Source organism: Scophthalmus maximus, chromosome 14 (assembly GCF_022379125.1).
Source record: "Scophthalmus maximus strain ysfricsl-2021 chromosome 14, ASM2237912v1, whole genome shotgun sequence".
Lineage (NCBI taxonomy): Eukaryota > Metazoa > Chordata > Actinopteri > Pleuronectiformes > Scophthalmidae > Scophthalmus > Scophthalmus maximus.
In genome coordinates, this window is record NC_061528.1 from 1687501 (window position 1) to 1706681 (window position 19181).

The window sequence follows — 19181 nt, forward strand, 5'->3', positions numbered from 1 at the left end:
GCTAACAAGGCAACAAGCTAATTGTTAGCACCTTAGCTGACATGCCTCTGGCATGTATGCGATGTAGCGTTAGGGATTAGCTAAGCAGCTAAAATAGTTTACTAACTAAAATAAGAGACATAATAAATAAATATAGTAATCAAACTGATATTTTAAATCAATTGTTGTAATGTCTTGTTTCAAAGCTAACAGACGTCCAAACTGATTGTTAGCACGTTAGCTGACTTGAGGAGCCTCTGGCATGTATGTGACGTAGCGTTAGCGGTTAGCTAAGCAGCTACGATAGCTTCTCAGCTTTCTTTGTGTGGACGTAGTCGCCGTGCCACTTCCTGGTGTGAGCGCGTCACACAGGTGTCGTGCCGGAGGAAAGGTCAACGTGGACCAATAACATTCAATGGTTCCTCCGAGAAGCAGAGATTCACTGTTGTTCAGTTTTTATCAGGATGTCGCACGGCGACGCTATATATTTTTACCTTTCTATACGTTGCCAAACCCAAACGGCTCCTTATAATAAACACACGAAACACGAGCCGCTGCTTCACGACCGCCCCACAACCACACACTGTGTATTTATAGTGCCTGTATTTATACACACACACAACTTTGATACAATCACATCACTGCAGCACAAACGCTGGATGTGCAGCTGTGTGTGTGTGTGTGTGTGTGTGTGTGTGTGTGAAGCTAAACTCATTCCAAAGCTGAGCGATATAACAGGGCAGCAACCCACAAAAACACACATGTTTCTCAACAAACTCTCTAATCTTTAGAAGAAAAACCAACATTCCCAAGCAAGTGTTGAAATACGATTTCCAAACTGTCTCTCCCTTCCAGCGCCGTTAAAAAACACAATCTATGACGTTTCCCTCAAAAAAAAAACCCCACACAGGATGGAATCATCATAATATATATATATATATATATTTGTGCATTTGAATTATTATGTACAGTATGAGGGGAGACCTGGTTGTATACTTTTCATCTACCACTCCACTCCACTTTACCTACATTTCATTTTCCTTCAACAGTGACGTTGTGCGACTGCCGTCCATTACAGACATTTATTCATTTTCCATAATCGAATTGTCAATTTTTGGACCATTCGTTGACCCGTCTTTGGTTTCAGGAGACGGCAAAAGGACCTTTACTCTCGAGACTTTTTAAATTCCGAGGTATCATGACCCAAGCCCGTGCGAGCTGTTACATCACATGATTTCTGTCCCAGGCATCCAGATATTAGTTTGCGCTGACCACAGATTTATAACGCTGGCACGTTAAAGACTTGGCTGATTTGCCACAGAGACATTTAGTTTTTCCAAAGAGATCCACAACGACGACGGAGCAGGAAGAACGCCGCAGCCCTTAGCAGGCCGAGAGTCATTAATCCTCCGTGATGCATTGGATGACTGTGGAATTCTTCTGGGGTAAATATGTCCGAGTGGAAAGACACTTTATTTTGGAAACATCCGAATACTTTTCCTAACCATCGGTTTTACACGACTTGTGCAAGGTTTACGGACAGAAAGAAGAATAAGTGACATACGGCATGTTAACTGCGCTGCGGGTACACGACGGCATGAGTAACAGTTCTTACACGACATGTCTGAACCAGATGTCGGGCGACAACTTTTCCAGACGCCGAAGACCAGTTTGAAATAAGATTACGGCCAAGAACAGAAACAGGCCTCAGAAGACGGTCTGGAAGAACAAGCAGCGGTACGGTAGGGACAGCAGTGACAGCGGATGGAACATGATTCATTCTGTATCGAATGCAATATCACCAAATACACGGTGTGGCCAAAAGAATGCGGACATCTGAGCGTTGTACTTTTGTGTAATTGTTGAACATTTCATTCCAAAGTCACAGGGATTTAATCTGCTGTTGCAACGACCCCCCCGGTTCTCAGAGAGGATTTTTTTTCCCGTAAGATTTTCTAAAGCTGGCTGCAGGAGTTTGACCGCATTCCGCCAGCGGAGCGTCTGTGAGGACGAGGCGTCCACGAGGCCTCAGCGGTGCAAACGCGCGGTGCAATTACGTGACCACACATAGGAGAACATGCAGAGAACGGGTGGATGTTCCCGGCTTGTGTTTCCTCGTCGTGACTCGCGTGAGTGAACACAAATGATCCTGCAGCCAAACTCGCACATGTTTGGCTGCACATGCATTTGGTGTGAAGTCGCTGTAAGTGTGTGTGTGTGTGTGTGTGTTCACACACACACCCGGAGCAGAACGTTCCACATGTGACGGGGTGATACGGAATGACGATGAGAGCGGCTTCATGCCGTTTTACCTTTGGTGTGTGTTGACGCAGCTCAGTCCAGCTCCACCGCAGCAGCGAGGTCAATCACCCTGCAGACACACACACACGGAGAGAAGAGGTATCGTTATTTGACATGATCATATTTCCCGTGGACGACCGGAGAAGCAGCAGCAGACACGTGTCGTATTTTGTAATTGTAAATATTGGGGGATTCTGTTGGAACACTTCTCTGTATTCGTACGTTGAGTGCAGAGATGAGGTGGAAGCGTTGGCCTCGCTCCATCCGACACACACACACACACACACACACACACACACACACACCGCAGCTGTCTACACACCAACTGTACGGTCAGCAGGTGGCACTCGTGTGTGTTTCTGTCATGCTGTGCAGGCTGGATGTGTGCGACCTAAAAATAACTGACAGGCCACAACATTTAAATATACTGCGGTGGTCCCTCCCTCTCTCTCTCTCTCTCTCTATGTGACTCTGCCTCTCTCGACCCACTACTCGCTCCTTTCCGGCCAATTCATCCTTTTTCGATTTTACTCCCAATTTATGTTATTTCCCTCGTTCCTTTTTTTTCGTCAGCGAGTTTCCTCTCGATGAGTAATTTGCTGAGTCAGATTAAAGCAGCGACAATTTACTCAAATTCTGACTCTGATAGGATTCGATAATGAGTTAATAAATATCGATAAAGGTCAACCTGACGCACATAGACGCACATCACAGGAGCGACGTCAAAGTATCGTGTTCTTTTCTGGTGTCGGTTAACTTTGCAACACTAAAAATGTCTGATCTATTTTTGAGAATTCATTAACCTGTGAGTGGAAAACGTGTGTGTGTGTGTGTGTGTGTGTGTGTGTGTGTGTGTGTGTGTGTGAAAAAGCATTTTTGGGAGTTGCAGTGAATATGACTTCATCTGTCACGTGTATGTGTGAGAGAGAGAGTGTGTGTGAGTGTGTGTGTGTGTGTCTTTCCTCCTTCCACTGGCTAATCACGCAGTACAAAAACAAAAATGTCAACGCATCACATGCGCAGAGGAACACACACACACACACACACACACACACACACACACACACACACACACACACACACACACACACACACACACACACACACACACACACACACACACACACACACACACACACACACACACACACACACACACACACTTCAATCCCAACTTGCATAAGATTATTAGCAGTTCTCATATGATCAGTAGCTGGTGGCTGAAACAACAAGAACATTGTTGTTGTTGGGACACACACACACACACACACACACACACACACACACACACACACACACACACAATTCCAAGATGAGCAGTTTTAATTATTTCAGCGATCATGTTTGACAGATTTCAGCTGCTGGTCCCAGAAGCGAGAGTCGTCGTTAACCGTACAAACGACCTCGTACCTTCGACTCATAGAACCAGATATATATATTTTTAGGCTGTAGTGAATATTTCAGGCTGATCATTTAACTGGAGAGTTTCATGCAGATCCGAGCTGCAGAAGTGAGTCACGTAACATCGTCCGTGGGGGAATGTGAAAAGGAGTTTGACTTCCAGAAGCAGGAGGGAGGAGGTTTAACTAGCTGATGGTAGCAGAACATTAAACTGAACTCCTTTACGATCTGTTGGACTGCGTGTATGTTTCCTTTGGACTGATGAGGTTGTGAAATACAACTTGACGGTTCCATCTCACTCCAGGATTAAAACCTGATGTGTCATTCAGAACAGTTCCTCATCTCGATGTGTTGCAATGGATCAGTTCACAGAAAAGTATGAGTGAAGAATTTGCTCACATTTGTTTCGCAACAGCTGGTGGTTTCAGGAGCTCCGAAGGGATTGGTTTGTTGGATCACGATAAAGATCATTGTTCACTCGTCGGTCTTTCCTGATGAATATCAATGATTCACAGTTGATTTTTGATTTTGGCTCTGTTGGTTTTCGACCTATGTCCTGGATCCTTTTATGAATCTGTTGATGTTGAGGGATTCCAAAGAGATTTTTTCTTGTCAATGTTGAAAAATATGGTAATATGGTAAATTTGATACACATTAGTTTATTAGATGTTAAACTTTGCTTTATGCACCTTCAAGTTTTGATCTTTAGTCTTCAAACCCTGGTGGATCAGGGCTTTTTTCTACTATCGATTGATATTTCAAACATTTTTACATATACAATATAATATATTATGATCTCTTTGATATATATTATGATTTACTCCATATATCTTGTGATTTATTTGATATATATTATGATTTACTCCATATGTTTTGTGATTTATTTAATATATATTATGATTTACTTCATATATATTATGAGTTATTTAATATATATTATGATTTACTCCATATATCTTGTGATTTATTTAATATGCATTATGATTTATTGAATGCATATTTTCATTACTTTATATATATTGTGATTTATTTCATATATATAAAGATTCACAGTATTTATTTTCTCCTCTGACGTCATCTTCTCCTGGTGGATATTAATATGTTTGTATGTAATGCTTTAATCTCTGTCTCTGCCGAACAGGAAGCATTAAAGGTTATTACGAAACAACCAGCAGCAGTCGGCCAAAACAGAGGCTTTAAAATCTCGGACTGGAGACAAAAAACAAAAGCTTTTACCTCACGATCATTTCTCTCATAACCGGCCTCGGAAATCTGATTTCACACCGTGTACAATGTCAGGATTGTAGTTTCCACAATTAATTACCAGAATAATTGGCCAACAGGGAAACGTTTGATTGTAACAATGAAGGCCTTGTTACAACACTTCTACTGCAGTTTCTTATCCACCCTGATTCTTGAAAAAATCCAGAAGGCAACACAAACACACAGTGACCATGCAGGTCTCAGTGCAGTTGGAATTTATTTCTTTAATATCTAATGCTTTCATAGTGCAACATCTCGTCATGTGACGAATCAACTGGGTGAAAATGTGTCTTGTTTTGATCGTCATTTAAAAAAAAGAAGTTTTTTAATAACACCAGCTTCTCCTCAAATGTGAGACTTGTCTTAACATAACATTTTGATATCTTCACCTTTAAGCGGTTATGATTCCATAATAAATCTGTCAACCACAGTAAAAATGTAAAGTTACAGTGTCCAACTCGATCCCTTCATCCTTCGTTGTCATGAATCCATTCTTAAATATTAATTCTACAACTGTAAATGCCAGTTGAAGTTCAGACGAGCCACTTTGTCGTCCGGTGCTCACACTGGGACCGTTCACTGATCATCACACTGATATGAGGTCATCTCAGCCTGGAGCATGTGGACCCGTGTGTGTGGATGTGTGTGTGTCTGTAATGCTGTCTCTGTGAGGACCGGTGTCACATGTCCGCAGTGAGGACACGCTGGCCGCTGCTCGCCACTTCAAAGGTCCGTTTGAAGATTTAGACTCGGTTTGAGGGCTGTGGTCGGAATTAGATTTATGTAAGGGTGTAGTATGGGAATGTATTATGTCATAGAGAGAGACAATGTGTGAGCATGTGCCCCCCCCCCCCTTCTCCATCGCACCTATTTAAAATAGTCTCCTGACAGTTTAGTCTACAGCAGCTGAAGGACACAAACTTACACAGACAGGCTGACATTTTAAATCCAGTTCCATTCACTCCACAGGGGGTTTTCCTTTCCGTGAAGATTCCATCATTGAAGTACTGAACACACACAGCGGGATTCAAACCCTCAACCAGAGTCAGAGTCGGTGCCCGGCTGCCTGGTCTGCCTGGTAACCAGCCAGCACACTGGACCAGGCCACACGTCAGGTCGCATTACTGCATGTGCATTCTCTCGCCGTGGCCTCGGGCGGAATCTGCAGCCTGCGATTTCTTTTTTATCTTCCTTTTTTTTCTCTCATTCAGATGGGGCACAAGCTGCCAGCACTGCAGGGCAGGAAAAACTGACTAAATAGAATAGAATAGAATAGAACTGCACCTCGGTGTAAAGTTCAGTGTCACTTTCAATTACAATGAGACAGATTTACAGTTTTTTGTAGCTGCTGGTGTAAAGGCTGATGCTCTGGAGGAACAATGCTGCAGTCAGTGTATCGCTCAAAGTAAAAGGTGACAAAGTGAAATGGAAAAAGTCTTGGGGTCCGTCCCATTTCCCCTCACTTGTCCCTGCCCCTCGGCCCGACCCCCCCGTTCTTCTACCAACCTGAAGTCATTATCTGACCCCAACCCGCCCTACGCCTGAACCCCCTACCCCTTGATCCTCTGAAGACGTCGGACACCCGTCCCTACCCCGGGGTAGAGGCCGAGTGAGGTGAAATGGGACGGACCCTTAGTGAGTTAATCATGACGTGGATTACGCATGTGATTTAAATCTCCATTGGAGACGAAACATGGGGAACGTCAGATCGTTTTGGGAGCGACGAGGAGAATGTAACGCTCCTCAAATGACATGAAACATAAACCATATTTCCATCATGTTTTCTATAGAGCTGCAACAGTTAATCGATTAGTAATCGACTACTAAATTAATCGCCAACTATTTCGATATGTGATTAATCAGTTCAAGTAGTTTATATGAAAAAAAACTCAAAGTTCTCTGATTTCAGCTTCTTAAATATGAATATTTTCTTTCTCCTCTGTGACAGTGAACTGAAAATCTTGGACATTTTGGGTAACACGATCGACATTTTTCACCATTTTATGAACAAACATCTGAACGGTTAATCGAGAAGTTATCGACAGATTAATCGATTATGAAAAGAATCGTTAGTTGCAGCCCTAGTTTTCTGGATCCTTAGCCACAGCAGCTGTTTATCTTGAAAAACAAAACTCCTGATATTCGCACGATAGTAGCAGATGAAAATGCTGTCAAACATTTGGTTACAATTCATCTAGCGTTTGGACGGAAACACGGTTCAACATGAGAAAATGACTTACTTCAGCAATTACAGCGCAATTGATTCGATCAGGAAAAATAAGTAGCAAATCAAATCAATAACAGTCGCAGCTGTCACGTGGACATAGTTCACGGTTTGTACGGGTGATGGGACGTCCCGGGTCAGCGGTCACGAGGGCGACACCACCTCAGTTGTGCATCTACACCCGTCTGACGCCGATTGAAGAAAAAAACTTTTCTCCCAGCGAGAACGCAGCAAAAAAAAAACAACGTTTAAGACCCAGACGGGCGTTGAGAGGATTCCTCGCACGTCTGGTGATACTGCAGCGGAGTCGGACGCACTGCAGAACTGTCAGGAAGAGTCACAGCACTCTGCTCGAGTGCGCACACACGCACACACACACACACACACACACACACACAGCACAAGGACACTGGGTTAAATACTGCTAACAGGAGGAAGAGGAGGATGAAGGACAGTTGGACTGAGGATGTTGGGTGGTCAGTGTCCAGTTTCCACGGCAACGATTAGCACGAAAAAGGCTGAAGGACCCCGTGATCACATTCACAATCGTACGAGGCCCTCGGCTCAGGAGGCACAGAGTCGGTCGTCCACCAACCCGAAGGGTCGGCGGTTCGATTCCCCGCTTCCCCCCAGTCCGTCTTCCAGCGTTTTTACAAGCCCACTATGGGGAGAAGGCTTAACGTGACTTAATGTAAGATAACGTTCATAATTATAGGATTGGAGGTGCAAGTGTCTATGACGAAGCACATCCGACAGAAATTTGGTGATTGTTAAGCCACATAAGGCGTAACAGCTTTTTACAAAGCTGAATATAATAATTCCATATTTGTAGTATCATATCTTGATAGTGACGTTAAAGGGAATGGAAATACGCTCATTCTCTGTCTTTGCCGAGATTTTGATGAGGAGATTAGATACGACTCAACGCCAACACACAGTTAGCTTAGCTTAGCACAAACACTGGAAACGGTGGGAAACAGCTAGCCTGGCTCTTTACCAATGGTACCAAAATCTTTCTACTAGCGACGTTCGTGTGAGTTTCAAACAAGACCATTAGTTGCTCTCCGGTTCACAGGGTCTAGGGACAAACACCCCAAAATAAAGAAAATCACATTTCACAAATTTCTTTTAGCTCCCGTCGCACGACAGCGGTCTGAGGGCCGAGCGTTTTTCCTTCAGCGTGCACAAATGCCTCATGGTAAGAAAGAGAGAAAGAAACTGAACTTTCCACTTCTGTCTGTCCTCAGTTGAAACGGCTCCTGCCACAAACAACATCTGCGGTAGGAACCAGCGACAACCTCCTCGACAAGCGAGAGAAACGGAGGGAAAAGTGGACAAAACGTAAGCGGGTGTGTTTTTTCATTGCTGAACTGGTCACAGTCCACACAGAGGGAAACCTGCTCCGACGCATTCAGTACCTCCATCCACGCAGACGTAACACACACACACACACACACACACACACACACACACACACACACACACACACACAGAGTTATGGAGCTAATCATATAATGACAGTGCGGAGAAAGAGCAAGTGAACCTGACTCAGCGAGAAACCATCGGAGCGGCTCCAGTTGGAACAAGTTCCCGTAGACTACACTTACACCTGCACACCTTCCACACCTTCCACACCTTCCACACCTTCCACACCGACCGACCGACCGACCGACCCACCGACCGGCGGGCGGACGACTCCATCGGTCCGTTTGCTCCTCGTGTACGTTCAAGACGTTTCACAACCCACCGCGGCGTCGGCCAGGTTTAGTACTTTGATCAGCGCCATCTTGATTTATTCTCTCAATGACTTCTATAGAACCGACCAGGGGTTGGACTGGTATTGAGCGAGGTTGACGTCCCCGAGAGACATATCGCACGTCTCTAGTCCCGACTTCTGAGTTCCTGCTCACATGATTTTCTTCAATCGTCCAAATGAAAACGAAAGCCGTGAAGGCAAATGGAAATTCCGCCTGCTCCCAACTGTCGAGATGCAACTTCCAATACGTCATGAGCTGCTTTCAGACCTGCTCTGAAGTCCGGACATCTTCCTGAACTCATCCGGCGGGGCTGTTTGTGAGGATGCACGTGTTCCTCCTTAAATATCCACAAAATGTGAGAATACAGCTGTAAAATCTCCAAAAGATCCACGGCGAGCGAGTGGGCGTGCATAAAGTCGCTGGTACAGCTTAGTGGGTTGCACCGCTGACTTTTGTACAGGAGGTCAGGGTTCGACTCCAGGTCATTGGAGTGTGGGCCCGTAATGCTGCCTGCCTCGATGATTGGACAAAAGCGACAGCAAAATGAATGTAATGTGTTGACGACGTTTGTATCACAAATACAAATATTTCAGGATTAAAAGAGTTGTCATCCACGAACAGTAGAAGACGCCGCTGAAGGTCCCAGAGCTTTTTACCATGAGGGCGGACGCCGTAAATAAGAGCTGCTGGACGCCTCTGGATATTGAATCACATTATCGGCTCCTGTGTGTTCGCCTCAGTTTACTACAGGACGACGAAACATGCAGAGTCCGTCTGTTCTCCTTCCTTTCAAGACTCCTACTCACTCCTCGGTCCTCTTTCACTTTCCATCCACACATTTTTCCAAACCGGTCGGAGGATTTGAGCTGGCGACTCCCCAGTCACAACCCCGACCGCACTCGGCTCTCGTGCAGAAGATACTGAGTCACGTCAGTTTGTGTTCACGGCCACGGGTGGAGCTGAACCTGAACCTTGACCTCTGTCGCAGAAGATACGACGGCAGCGGCGGACAGAGAGATAGACAGACAGACAGACAGACAGGCAGGCAGACAGACAGACAGATAGACAGATAGACAGACAGACAGACAGGCAGGCAGACAGACAGACAGACAGACAGACAGACAGATAGACAGACAGATAGACAGATAGACAGATAGACAGACGGGCAGGCAGACAGACAGACAGACAGACAGACAGGCAGACAGACAGGCAGAAGCCTCACATACTTTCCATCTGTTCTGGAAGAGCCGTCTGGATACTGGAGGTAGCTGTGGTTTGGTCTGGACGCGCTTCACGTGTGTTTTCACATAAGAAAGTGCCAGCCCAGAAAAAAACAGTAGCTGTTCCAGACGTACTCCCAAAGCCATAACATTAACACACATAATCCAACATTAACACACACACACACACACACACACACACACACACACACACACACACACACACACACACACTTTTCCCTCTTGGTGTGAGCAATGGAAAATGAACAGGCGTACACTATCAACACTTTGTGCAAGCCAACGGACACACACACACACACACACACACACACACACACACACACACACACACACACACACACACACACACACACACACACACACACACACACACTCACACTCGCGACTTACTGCGTCAACAGTTACTTCGAACCGACAAACCCCAAACACACTCTCACTTTGTTCCACCCTCTCACACACACACACTTTATAATAACATCATGTCCCTTAAACGTCAGCGGCACACACAAACAATAAAGGCAGTGTGTGTGTGTGTGTGTGTGTGTGTGTGTGTGTGTGTGTGTGTGTGTGCGTGTGTGGCGGAGCTCAGAAGGTATAATTAGCGCCGCCTCTGTGACTCGTTTTATCGCTTTGTACCGTTGAATCTAACAGGCGAACAGCAGCTAGTGAATAATCTGTTCATCCTCTTCTTTTCACTAATCTTTAAATTTACGTCAAATATTTGAAAATTTTATTTGGACATCTATCACCCTGCTTCCAACGCCTGTCTGTGTGTTTGTGTGTGTGTGTGTGTGTGTGTGTGTGTGTGTACAAAATAACTAGGGCTGCAACTAACGATTATTTTCATAATCGATTAATCTGTTGATTATTTTCTCGATTCATCGATTAGTTGTTTGGTTCATAAAATGTTAAAAATGTCGATCGTGTTTCCCCCAAAACCCTCAAGATGATGTTTTGTTTCGTCCACACACCAAAGATCTTCAGTTCACTGCCACAGAGGAGCAAAGAAACCAGAACATATTCACATTTAATAAGCTGAAATCAGAGAATTAAGACTTTTTTTTCAAAAACAACCGATTAATCGATTAAGTCGATTACTTATCGATTGATCGATTAACTCCTGCAGCTCCAGATATATTGTCCCAGAAATATTGCGATACACAATATTATCGACCATTTTTTGATACGGAATCATGTGAGCGAGCAGTATATTGGTCGGAAGTCCTACACGCCAAACAATCTGAAAACATGTGCCTCTAGACAAATACTAAGAAATACATATTCTCTGAAATTTTATAGACCAAACCAATGATTTATGAATCATACGACGAGAGGAACAGACGAGAGGAACAGACGAGAGGAACAGACGAGGGGAACAGAAGCAGCGAGACTTGAACTGTTGAGGGCAATAAAAATGATTGAGTTCATATTCATATATCGTACGATAAGTCGATAACAGAATTATCGCGACAGCTCAACAACAATCCAAAAACACAATTATCTTTCAAAAGTTATGTCCACAATTAGAAAAACATTCTCAAGCTTATATTGATCACAGAACGATTGCCCATCATATGATGTCATATGGACCATTGGCGCAGCAGTTCAGGGGAACGTTCAGGAAGCCGGGGGGCAGAGAGCGGGTTATTCCCCGCGCGAGGAGTCGGACCAGCGGCGCCGTGGTTACGCGGCGGTATGCGCCCTCCATCCTCGTGCACATTCACATAATCATGTGAATAATTCAGCACCGGGCTGCCGTGAACAAATCCACTTACTGCTGCGAGTCCACTGACATTCATTTGATCCAATATCCTTTTTCTACATGAATACAAATACATCTGCCGTCAAGATTTGGGTAATTAAATAATTGTGACCATGCAAACTTTGATGTTTAAAAGGAAATCTCTCAATGATGGAAACACTATGTAATTACTTCTAAATGACTGTAAATATGTCTTGGACATTTTTGTGCTGCAACTTGTTTTGACTTATTGGCGGATGATTGTGCACATATCTATATATGTGTTTGTTTGTCATACTATGTTGATTCTACTTCTGTACTTTTACCCAGGTAACACTTTGAATGTACTGTACTGAATTTGAAACTTAAGTACAGGATTCGAGCGAGTGTTCAAGGACAGTAGGAACTTTTAACATCAAGTGGGACGGAGTCAAGCCTGATTCCCAGCTGCGCAGCCGGCCCCTGGATCTCCACGAGGGGCGAGGGACACCGAGAAAGATAGAGAGAGAGAGAGAGAGAATTGGCTCGAGCGATACAACTCACAAGAGGGAAAAAAAGAAAAGAATTTTTAAAAAAAACAAAAAAACCCAGAAAAGACGAAATGAGATTAAATTTTCCAAGAACGACGAGCGCTGTGCGGAAACACAGCAACGAGCAACGAGCGGCCACAAGGACTCCACATCTGTCTGGAATTAAAAAGAGTCGGAGACGGACCGGAGTTGAACTAAAGGGACTCGTTCATATTAGAGATGAAGAGAGAACACGTCCTTCGACGCAGAAATCAAACCAAACACAGAAGGGAAATATGAAAATACAAAGGTAAATTGATTTGATTGATTTGAACAATTTATCTCTGGGATCTTGAGTCAGGCTGGTTTATCGAACCAAGCGTCAAAAAACTGTCAAATATCAAAACGTACCAGCTTCTGATTAGTAAACTCTGATTAGTAAACTCCTTCACATTGCAGGAGGACGTTTGTGCTTGAAGAGAAAAGGCGATTTATGGAAAAAGTAATGACTTGAATGGAGCCGATTGAATATCTGGACAAAGCGACGACTTCACCAACAAGTCAAACATCATTTCTACTTTTTGTTTTCCCAGAATTCCTTGTTCCTGGACTGTGAGAGGAATGTCCCCGACACACTCGTTCCTGATGGCATCCCTGACCTCTGAACCCTGAGCCGATACCTGGTGCACATACCGTAGAAATTTTTGTACAGTAGGACAACATTTTCTGTATTGACAAATTTTCAATACAGATAGATGAAGAGAGTGTGTATACAGAACGTGATGTCAGAACATTTGACTGTCCTGCTGTTTGTCCCTGGACATGAGGTTTAAGAGAGACGGGAAACTGGAGTACTGTGACCTCATCTGGATACTCCATCAATACTGTGTGTTTCTGTGTGTGTGTGTGTGTGTGTGTGTGTGTGGCTGAGTCATTGCATTCAGCTGCCAGTTGGCTGTTTCAACAACAAACAGCAGAAATGAACATTTATTGTCTCTCACACACACACACACACACACACACACTTTTGTTTTTCTCACTTTAGGAGTCCACATGTTGTTTTGCTTACTTGTGAGGACCAACACTTTCATGGTTTTGCACCCATCCAACTTTTTGGGCCACATGTGGGGATAAATCCCTTTCATCAATTACAGATGCAACAGTGAATCGATTATTTATCGACTACTTAATTAAACGCTGTACAATTTTGATAGTCGATAAATCAGTTCCTGAAGTTTTAATGAAAATAAAGAGTCTAAATTCTCTGATTTCAGCTTCTTCAATGTGAATATCTTCTGGTTTCTTTGCTCCTCTGTGACAGTGAACTGAACATCTTTGGTGTGAGGACAAAACAAAACATCATCTTGGTGGTTTTGGGAAACACGATCGACATTTTTTGGACCAAACCACTAATTGATTCATGGAGAGAAGAATCGACAGATTGATCCGTAATGAAAGAAATCATTTAGTTGCAGCTCTATTTTCAATACCTGTTCAAACACAAGAACAATACGAGATATACGCTGCGATCTGAGCCTATAGACAGGTAGTGTTTGAAATAACACTTTGACCTTGAAAAGTCCTTGAACAACAGTAACACTCAGGCACTGACTTGTTTGCTCACCACTCTTTCACCTTCTTGTGCTTTGTACTAAATCACTTTTTCTCACTACGGTGCAGTTTAACCAAACCCCCCGACTGATGGTTGAACACCGACGATTCTGTTCAGCTTCCACACAGTTGAATCCAATATCTCAACTCAACCAGGCCTTTTTATTAGCGTCCGTGAGACTCCATCAAGGTGCCTTGGTTATCTGTGCAGGACAGGCCAGTAGCTAAAGCTCATTATCACTCAATATTAACTAATTCATCAATTATGTCGGCTGAAGAAATAGAACAGAAGAATTCTCATTAACTCTCAAATGTTTTCATGAACCATTCATCGTCTCAAATTAGAGACTTTGTATCTTTTTCACGGGGCTTTTTAAATTTTTATTCTATAGAAAAATAATTTCCAGATTAGTCGATAAAGAACAATTTGGTCACTATAGCCAGCAACAAATCCTGCTCACCGATTTTTGCTTCACCACAAATATTTTAAAATGTGCCAGAATTTCACTCGCATGATGACATGAATGAAATATTTGGTCTCCTCCTCTCCCCAGGTGATACCACAGCTCATCATCATACCGATTTCTGATTTCTTTTTCCGGCTCGTTTTTCTTCTTCTATGATACTGAAGCTGGCTGCCTCTGCTTCCTGTAATTGGTCGGAAAGTCCGAACCATCCCAAAATATTGTTTTCACGCCGCTAACAAACGGAACCATGGTGCAGGTTGATCCGAACCGAGTCCACCTGTTTTGTTCGGAACAAATCTGGGTCCAGTGCTCCGAGGAAACTTTCACACCTGCAATTTTGGTTCGGACCAAAATGCAAAGTCCAAAGGTCCAAAGGACCAAACAAGGCAGGTGTAATGACACAAGAGAGCCCGCCTCTCTGCGACCAACTTCACATCCTTGACAAACAGGATGTAGCACTTAGGCTAGCCAGTCGTCCTGGCTGAACGTCCAGGTTAAGAATAACCATGTTATCGAGCGATAACTGAGGCTGATTAGCCCTGTGGCTCTCTGGTGTCTCAGCAGGTCTCACGACCCCCTACTGGACAGACACAGCACTACATCACTGCCAAGCAGACAGACTGGTCAGCGGTCCAACACACACACACACACACACACACACACACACACACACACACACACACACACACACACACACACACACACACACACACACACACACACACACACACACACACACACACACACACACACACACACACACACGAGTGTGTGCCGAGATGTGGTTTAACGTGTGAGGTTTAACACCGACACAGCAAAGCAGACAGACGATGTATCACACCGGTTTAGGTTCGTGCAATTTCTCCAAATGAAAATTTGACCATATTCAGGTAATGCACATGAAAAAATATTTGGAAAAAGGGAATTTCAGATGTCCTTCTTTCCCGGGATTGGTTTCGTTCCATGGGACAAATGACAAAAGCTCAAACGTCTGCGCTTTCTTGAACGCACCAACAGAGATAAAGTGTTGTAACAGCAGATGAGAGTTCAAACTTTCGCTAACAGAAAGGAGGTGTCCACATAAGAAACTGTGTCCCAGTGCAGCCGATCTGCTCCGTCTCCTTCACCCTCCCTGAGCGTCTCGCCCCTGGGACAAGGATGGAATTTCCTGAGAGAAGGAGCGATGAGTTTTCCATACGCTTGGTGAGAGAGGGAAAAGACAGTGTGTGACAGTCGGGGAGAAGAAGAAGAACAACATCAGATGGTGACCTGCTCTGACCCCTCGCGGCCGAGAAGATGCCGACAAACTGCACCAGAGCAGCTGAGACACATGTTGCAACCGGCGCATTGGATTGGATGTTTACACGGCGACTGCGGAGCCGCCAGAGGAAGTGCACGAGGCCAGCGTCGTCTCTGAAGCCAGGAAATGCAGATGTGCGATTCCCACGACAGACATGTAATCCACTGAAGGGCCCCTGAGCGAGACGATGAAGCCTCCGCCCGTCACTGAGCCTCGTTCTGGATGAGAGCGTTATCCCAAACTAATTATCAGTTTCATCATCTCAGGGTTTTTATCAACACTGTGATATCATGAGTGACTCTACATGGGGAAAGCAGTTCATCCTCCTGGGAGCATGAATGTGCTTGCTTCCTCTGGCAACCTGCCGCGTTAAAGGGCTTTTGCACCACTTCAATTTCCCCAAGTACTGATATCCAGGAAGTTTCCTGAGGGTTAAACTTCTCGCAGCTCATCGTGAATCGAGTTTACACGAATCCCTGGTGTTCACCAAATCCCTGCGGCGATTAACCTAAACAAAATGGTCTCCTAACAAATCAGAAGTGCAACAGTCGCACGGCATTTGTACATTCGTCCACGGTACCCCGCTGGCAAATCACGCGTCTAATGTTGTCTTCTGCAAACACGGACAACAAAGTATGGATGTCAGTGTCCAAAAAATGTCTCGGGCTTATCCATCGTCAGCCACAAACTCAGTATAGTAAAACATGTTTTTTAGTTGCAGGGGTAAAAATATCTCCCCGTAGCTTAACGTAGACCCCCAATCTTTCAGGGGAATTGCAGGCGGAGGGAGCGATTGCCCCAGAAGGTCCTTGTTCCCCATAGAGGGAGGCTCCTGTATTGGAAACCAACCCATAAGACATAGAGTCATACTGCTCGATTGGCATCTGATGCACCTTTGGAAGGTGCAGTGCAGAAGCACCAATGCGATGGACACTAACCCAAAGTAAAGACCATCAGTGGAAGCAGAACGCTGCAGGTCTCAGATGTGAAAGAAAAAAATTCAAGCTTAATGGCTGGTAGGATTCTGTCAGAGCAGCCTTTAGTTTATGAAGTAGGGCAGTGGGGATTTTCATACTCCAGTTAACCCTCCGCACCACTGGGAGAAACGGAATTCTGTCCCACTTTGCTGCACGCAAGTGTGTTATAGAGGTGGGGCGTCGCAAGTCTGTCATTAAGATTACACTTAAGCTCTGATGGGCCTGGTAACAGATTACAGGCCCGGAAAAGACGGGCTCCCGGCACCGGCGACTGTACAGTGAGTATTAAAAACATCTGAAGGACTGTTGGTTCGACATCTCACTTTTTTGCAAGTCAAACACCAAGTAGCTCAGTTCGGTGAACGTCATAGAGAGGACTGTGTCGGACTCGGACTGACGATATCGCCGCATGAAAAACACCATCATCAACTCTATTTCAATTTAAGTCAGACAGAAAATTCCACCCTGACTCTATTTTGGTCAAAAGCAAAGTCCAACCTCACCTGGTGAGGAAATACAGTCGCCAGTCAAAACAGTCCACTGCTATCCGAACAAGACTTGCTGTTGTCCATGTCGCAGAACTGTAAATCAACGTTCGAAGGTTATGGTTGGCTCGTTAAATCATATTTTTTTAGGACAAACTTTTAATGCATAATCACTCACGTCATATTTTGAGAAGGGACAAAACTACGTCAAGGTTACTTTTATTACCTCCGCCAAGGTTATAGCTTCACCCACGTTTGTCGGAGACTGTCCTCCACCAAACAACGACCAGACAGGTTGTTTCTGAAACTGCATATTACGACGTAAGGGTCGTTTTAAAGAGCGCAGAGCTCTCGCGGTCATAAGCCTCGGTAGAAACGCCATTTTAGGTCTATGTGGTCTTCTTTTGTTTTACCACATATAACATTTTAGTCGTATGAGTTGGAGGACTGGTTGGTTGTTGATTCCGCGCAAACTACGGAATGGATTTCGCCCCCTAACTTGGTGAAAGGATGGTGCACGGCCACGGGCCAAGAAAGAACCCATTAACTTTTGGTACAGATGCAGGACAATGGGGAAGATCCATGTTTGTTTGGTTTTTTTGAATCACTTTCTTTAACAATTTCCACCAATTTCCCAGGGAATATCTCATGGATCTTGATGAACAAAATCAGGCATATGAAGGATATCTATAAGTTTGTACAATTTGGTTTACCTTGATTGGATTCAAAGGGATTGTTGGCGAAGGTTTGTGCTGTACTGAGGAACATTCCATCCTGTTCATGATGCCATCATCATGCCTCGTCAGAAAACATTGAACTCCTCCACCAAGCAACCAACCAACCAACCAACACAACAACACTTGGGCTTAACTTCTGAAACTGACCTAAACTCCATTTCACAGACCATCACCTCCGTTGAACAATTCCTAATGGGGGCAGGGCCGGTACAAGACATCTACCAAGACCCTCTAATGGGATTTTCCCAAATTTGAGACAATGAGACAAATCTGTCATCAAGAAGACAGACAGGATCAATCTGTAGCAGGAAGACGAGATGGTGAGACTGGTTGAAGACAGACGGACAGACAGACAGATGGCAGACCTGCATGTCTGATGATGCTGAATTTTAAATGACATTTACTCAAGACTCGGGTCAAACCCTGGCCAGCCCCTTTATCAATGAACATGCAATTGAAGAATACAGAAAACAGCAGCGGTCACATCATCCACGTGGACACATCCATAATAACATGCATGTGAATTAATAACATGTAACATGTTAAGAGTCGGTACAGTTGTGTTGTGTGTGGCAGCTGCGGGGGGGAAACACGCCCATACAGTCGGTGTAATGCTATCTGGATGCCACGCCTTTGCTCGGCTCGGCTCGGCTCGGCTCAGCTCGCCGGCCCCCGAGCTGCAGCTGCAGCACACCACCAACATGCATGTGATCCGGCTGCATGGGAGGAACAGGCGCAGTCAGCCGGCGGAACCTGCGCATCCAGGCCGGTGTGTGTGTGCGTGTGCGTGTGTGCGCGCGCGCCCTGCAGGCCCTGCGGCGTTTCATTAACACAGCGGCGCCGAAATTACGCACAACGCGGCGCATTTTCATCCAGAAGAAGAAACGTGTGCACATGCAGAGAAACACATGAAACCATCTGCAGAGAAGGAACGCGTCTCATCTCTGTCAGCCCCCCCCCCTTCCTCCTCCTCCTCCTCCTCCTCTTCTTTCTCTGCACACACACACACACACACACACACACACACACACACACACACAACTGATGCAGCCACTAACGGGATCAATTGGCCTGGATGTTAATTAAAGGATCCGCAACAATCACGTCAATGTCGCAGGCTTCCTCTTGTCAGACAGACAGATGATGTTTTTATCTTCTCCCTCTGCAGCCACGAAGCAGCGACGAGGA

General features: G+C 44.8%; 1 protein-coding gene and 1 long non-coding RNA gene across 4 annotated transcripts in view; one reads left to right on the forward strand and one right to left on the reverse strand.

Moving 5' to 3' along the window:
* raph1a (Ras association (RalGDS/AF-6) and pleckstrin homology domains 1a) overlaps window positions 1–19181 on the reverse strand; it is a 50980-nt gene that overhangs the window by 31478 nt on the left and 321 nt on the right. For all 3 annotated transcript variants that reach the window (XM_047337229.1, XM_035603929.2, XM_047337230.1), the window contains exon 2: window positions 2292–2350. The gene's annotated coding sequence lies outside the window, so the exon portion shown is untranslated. The remainder of the gene's footprint in view (window positions 1–2291; window positions 2351–19181) is intronic.
* Window positions 12328–13684, forward strand: LOC118282656. The gene is made up of 2 exons (XR_004784318.2): window positions 12328–12726; window positions 13010–13684. It is a non-coding gene; the product is annotated as an uncharacterized LOC118282656 (long non-coding RNA).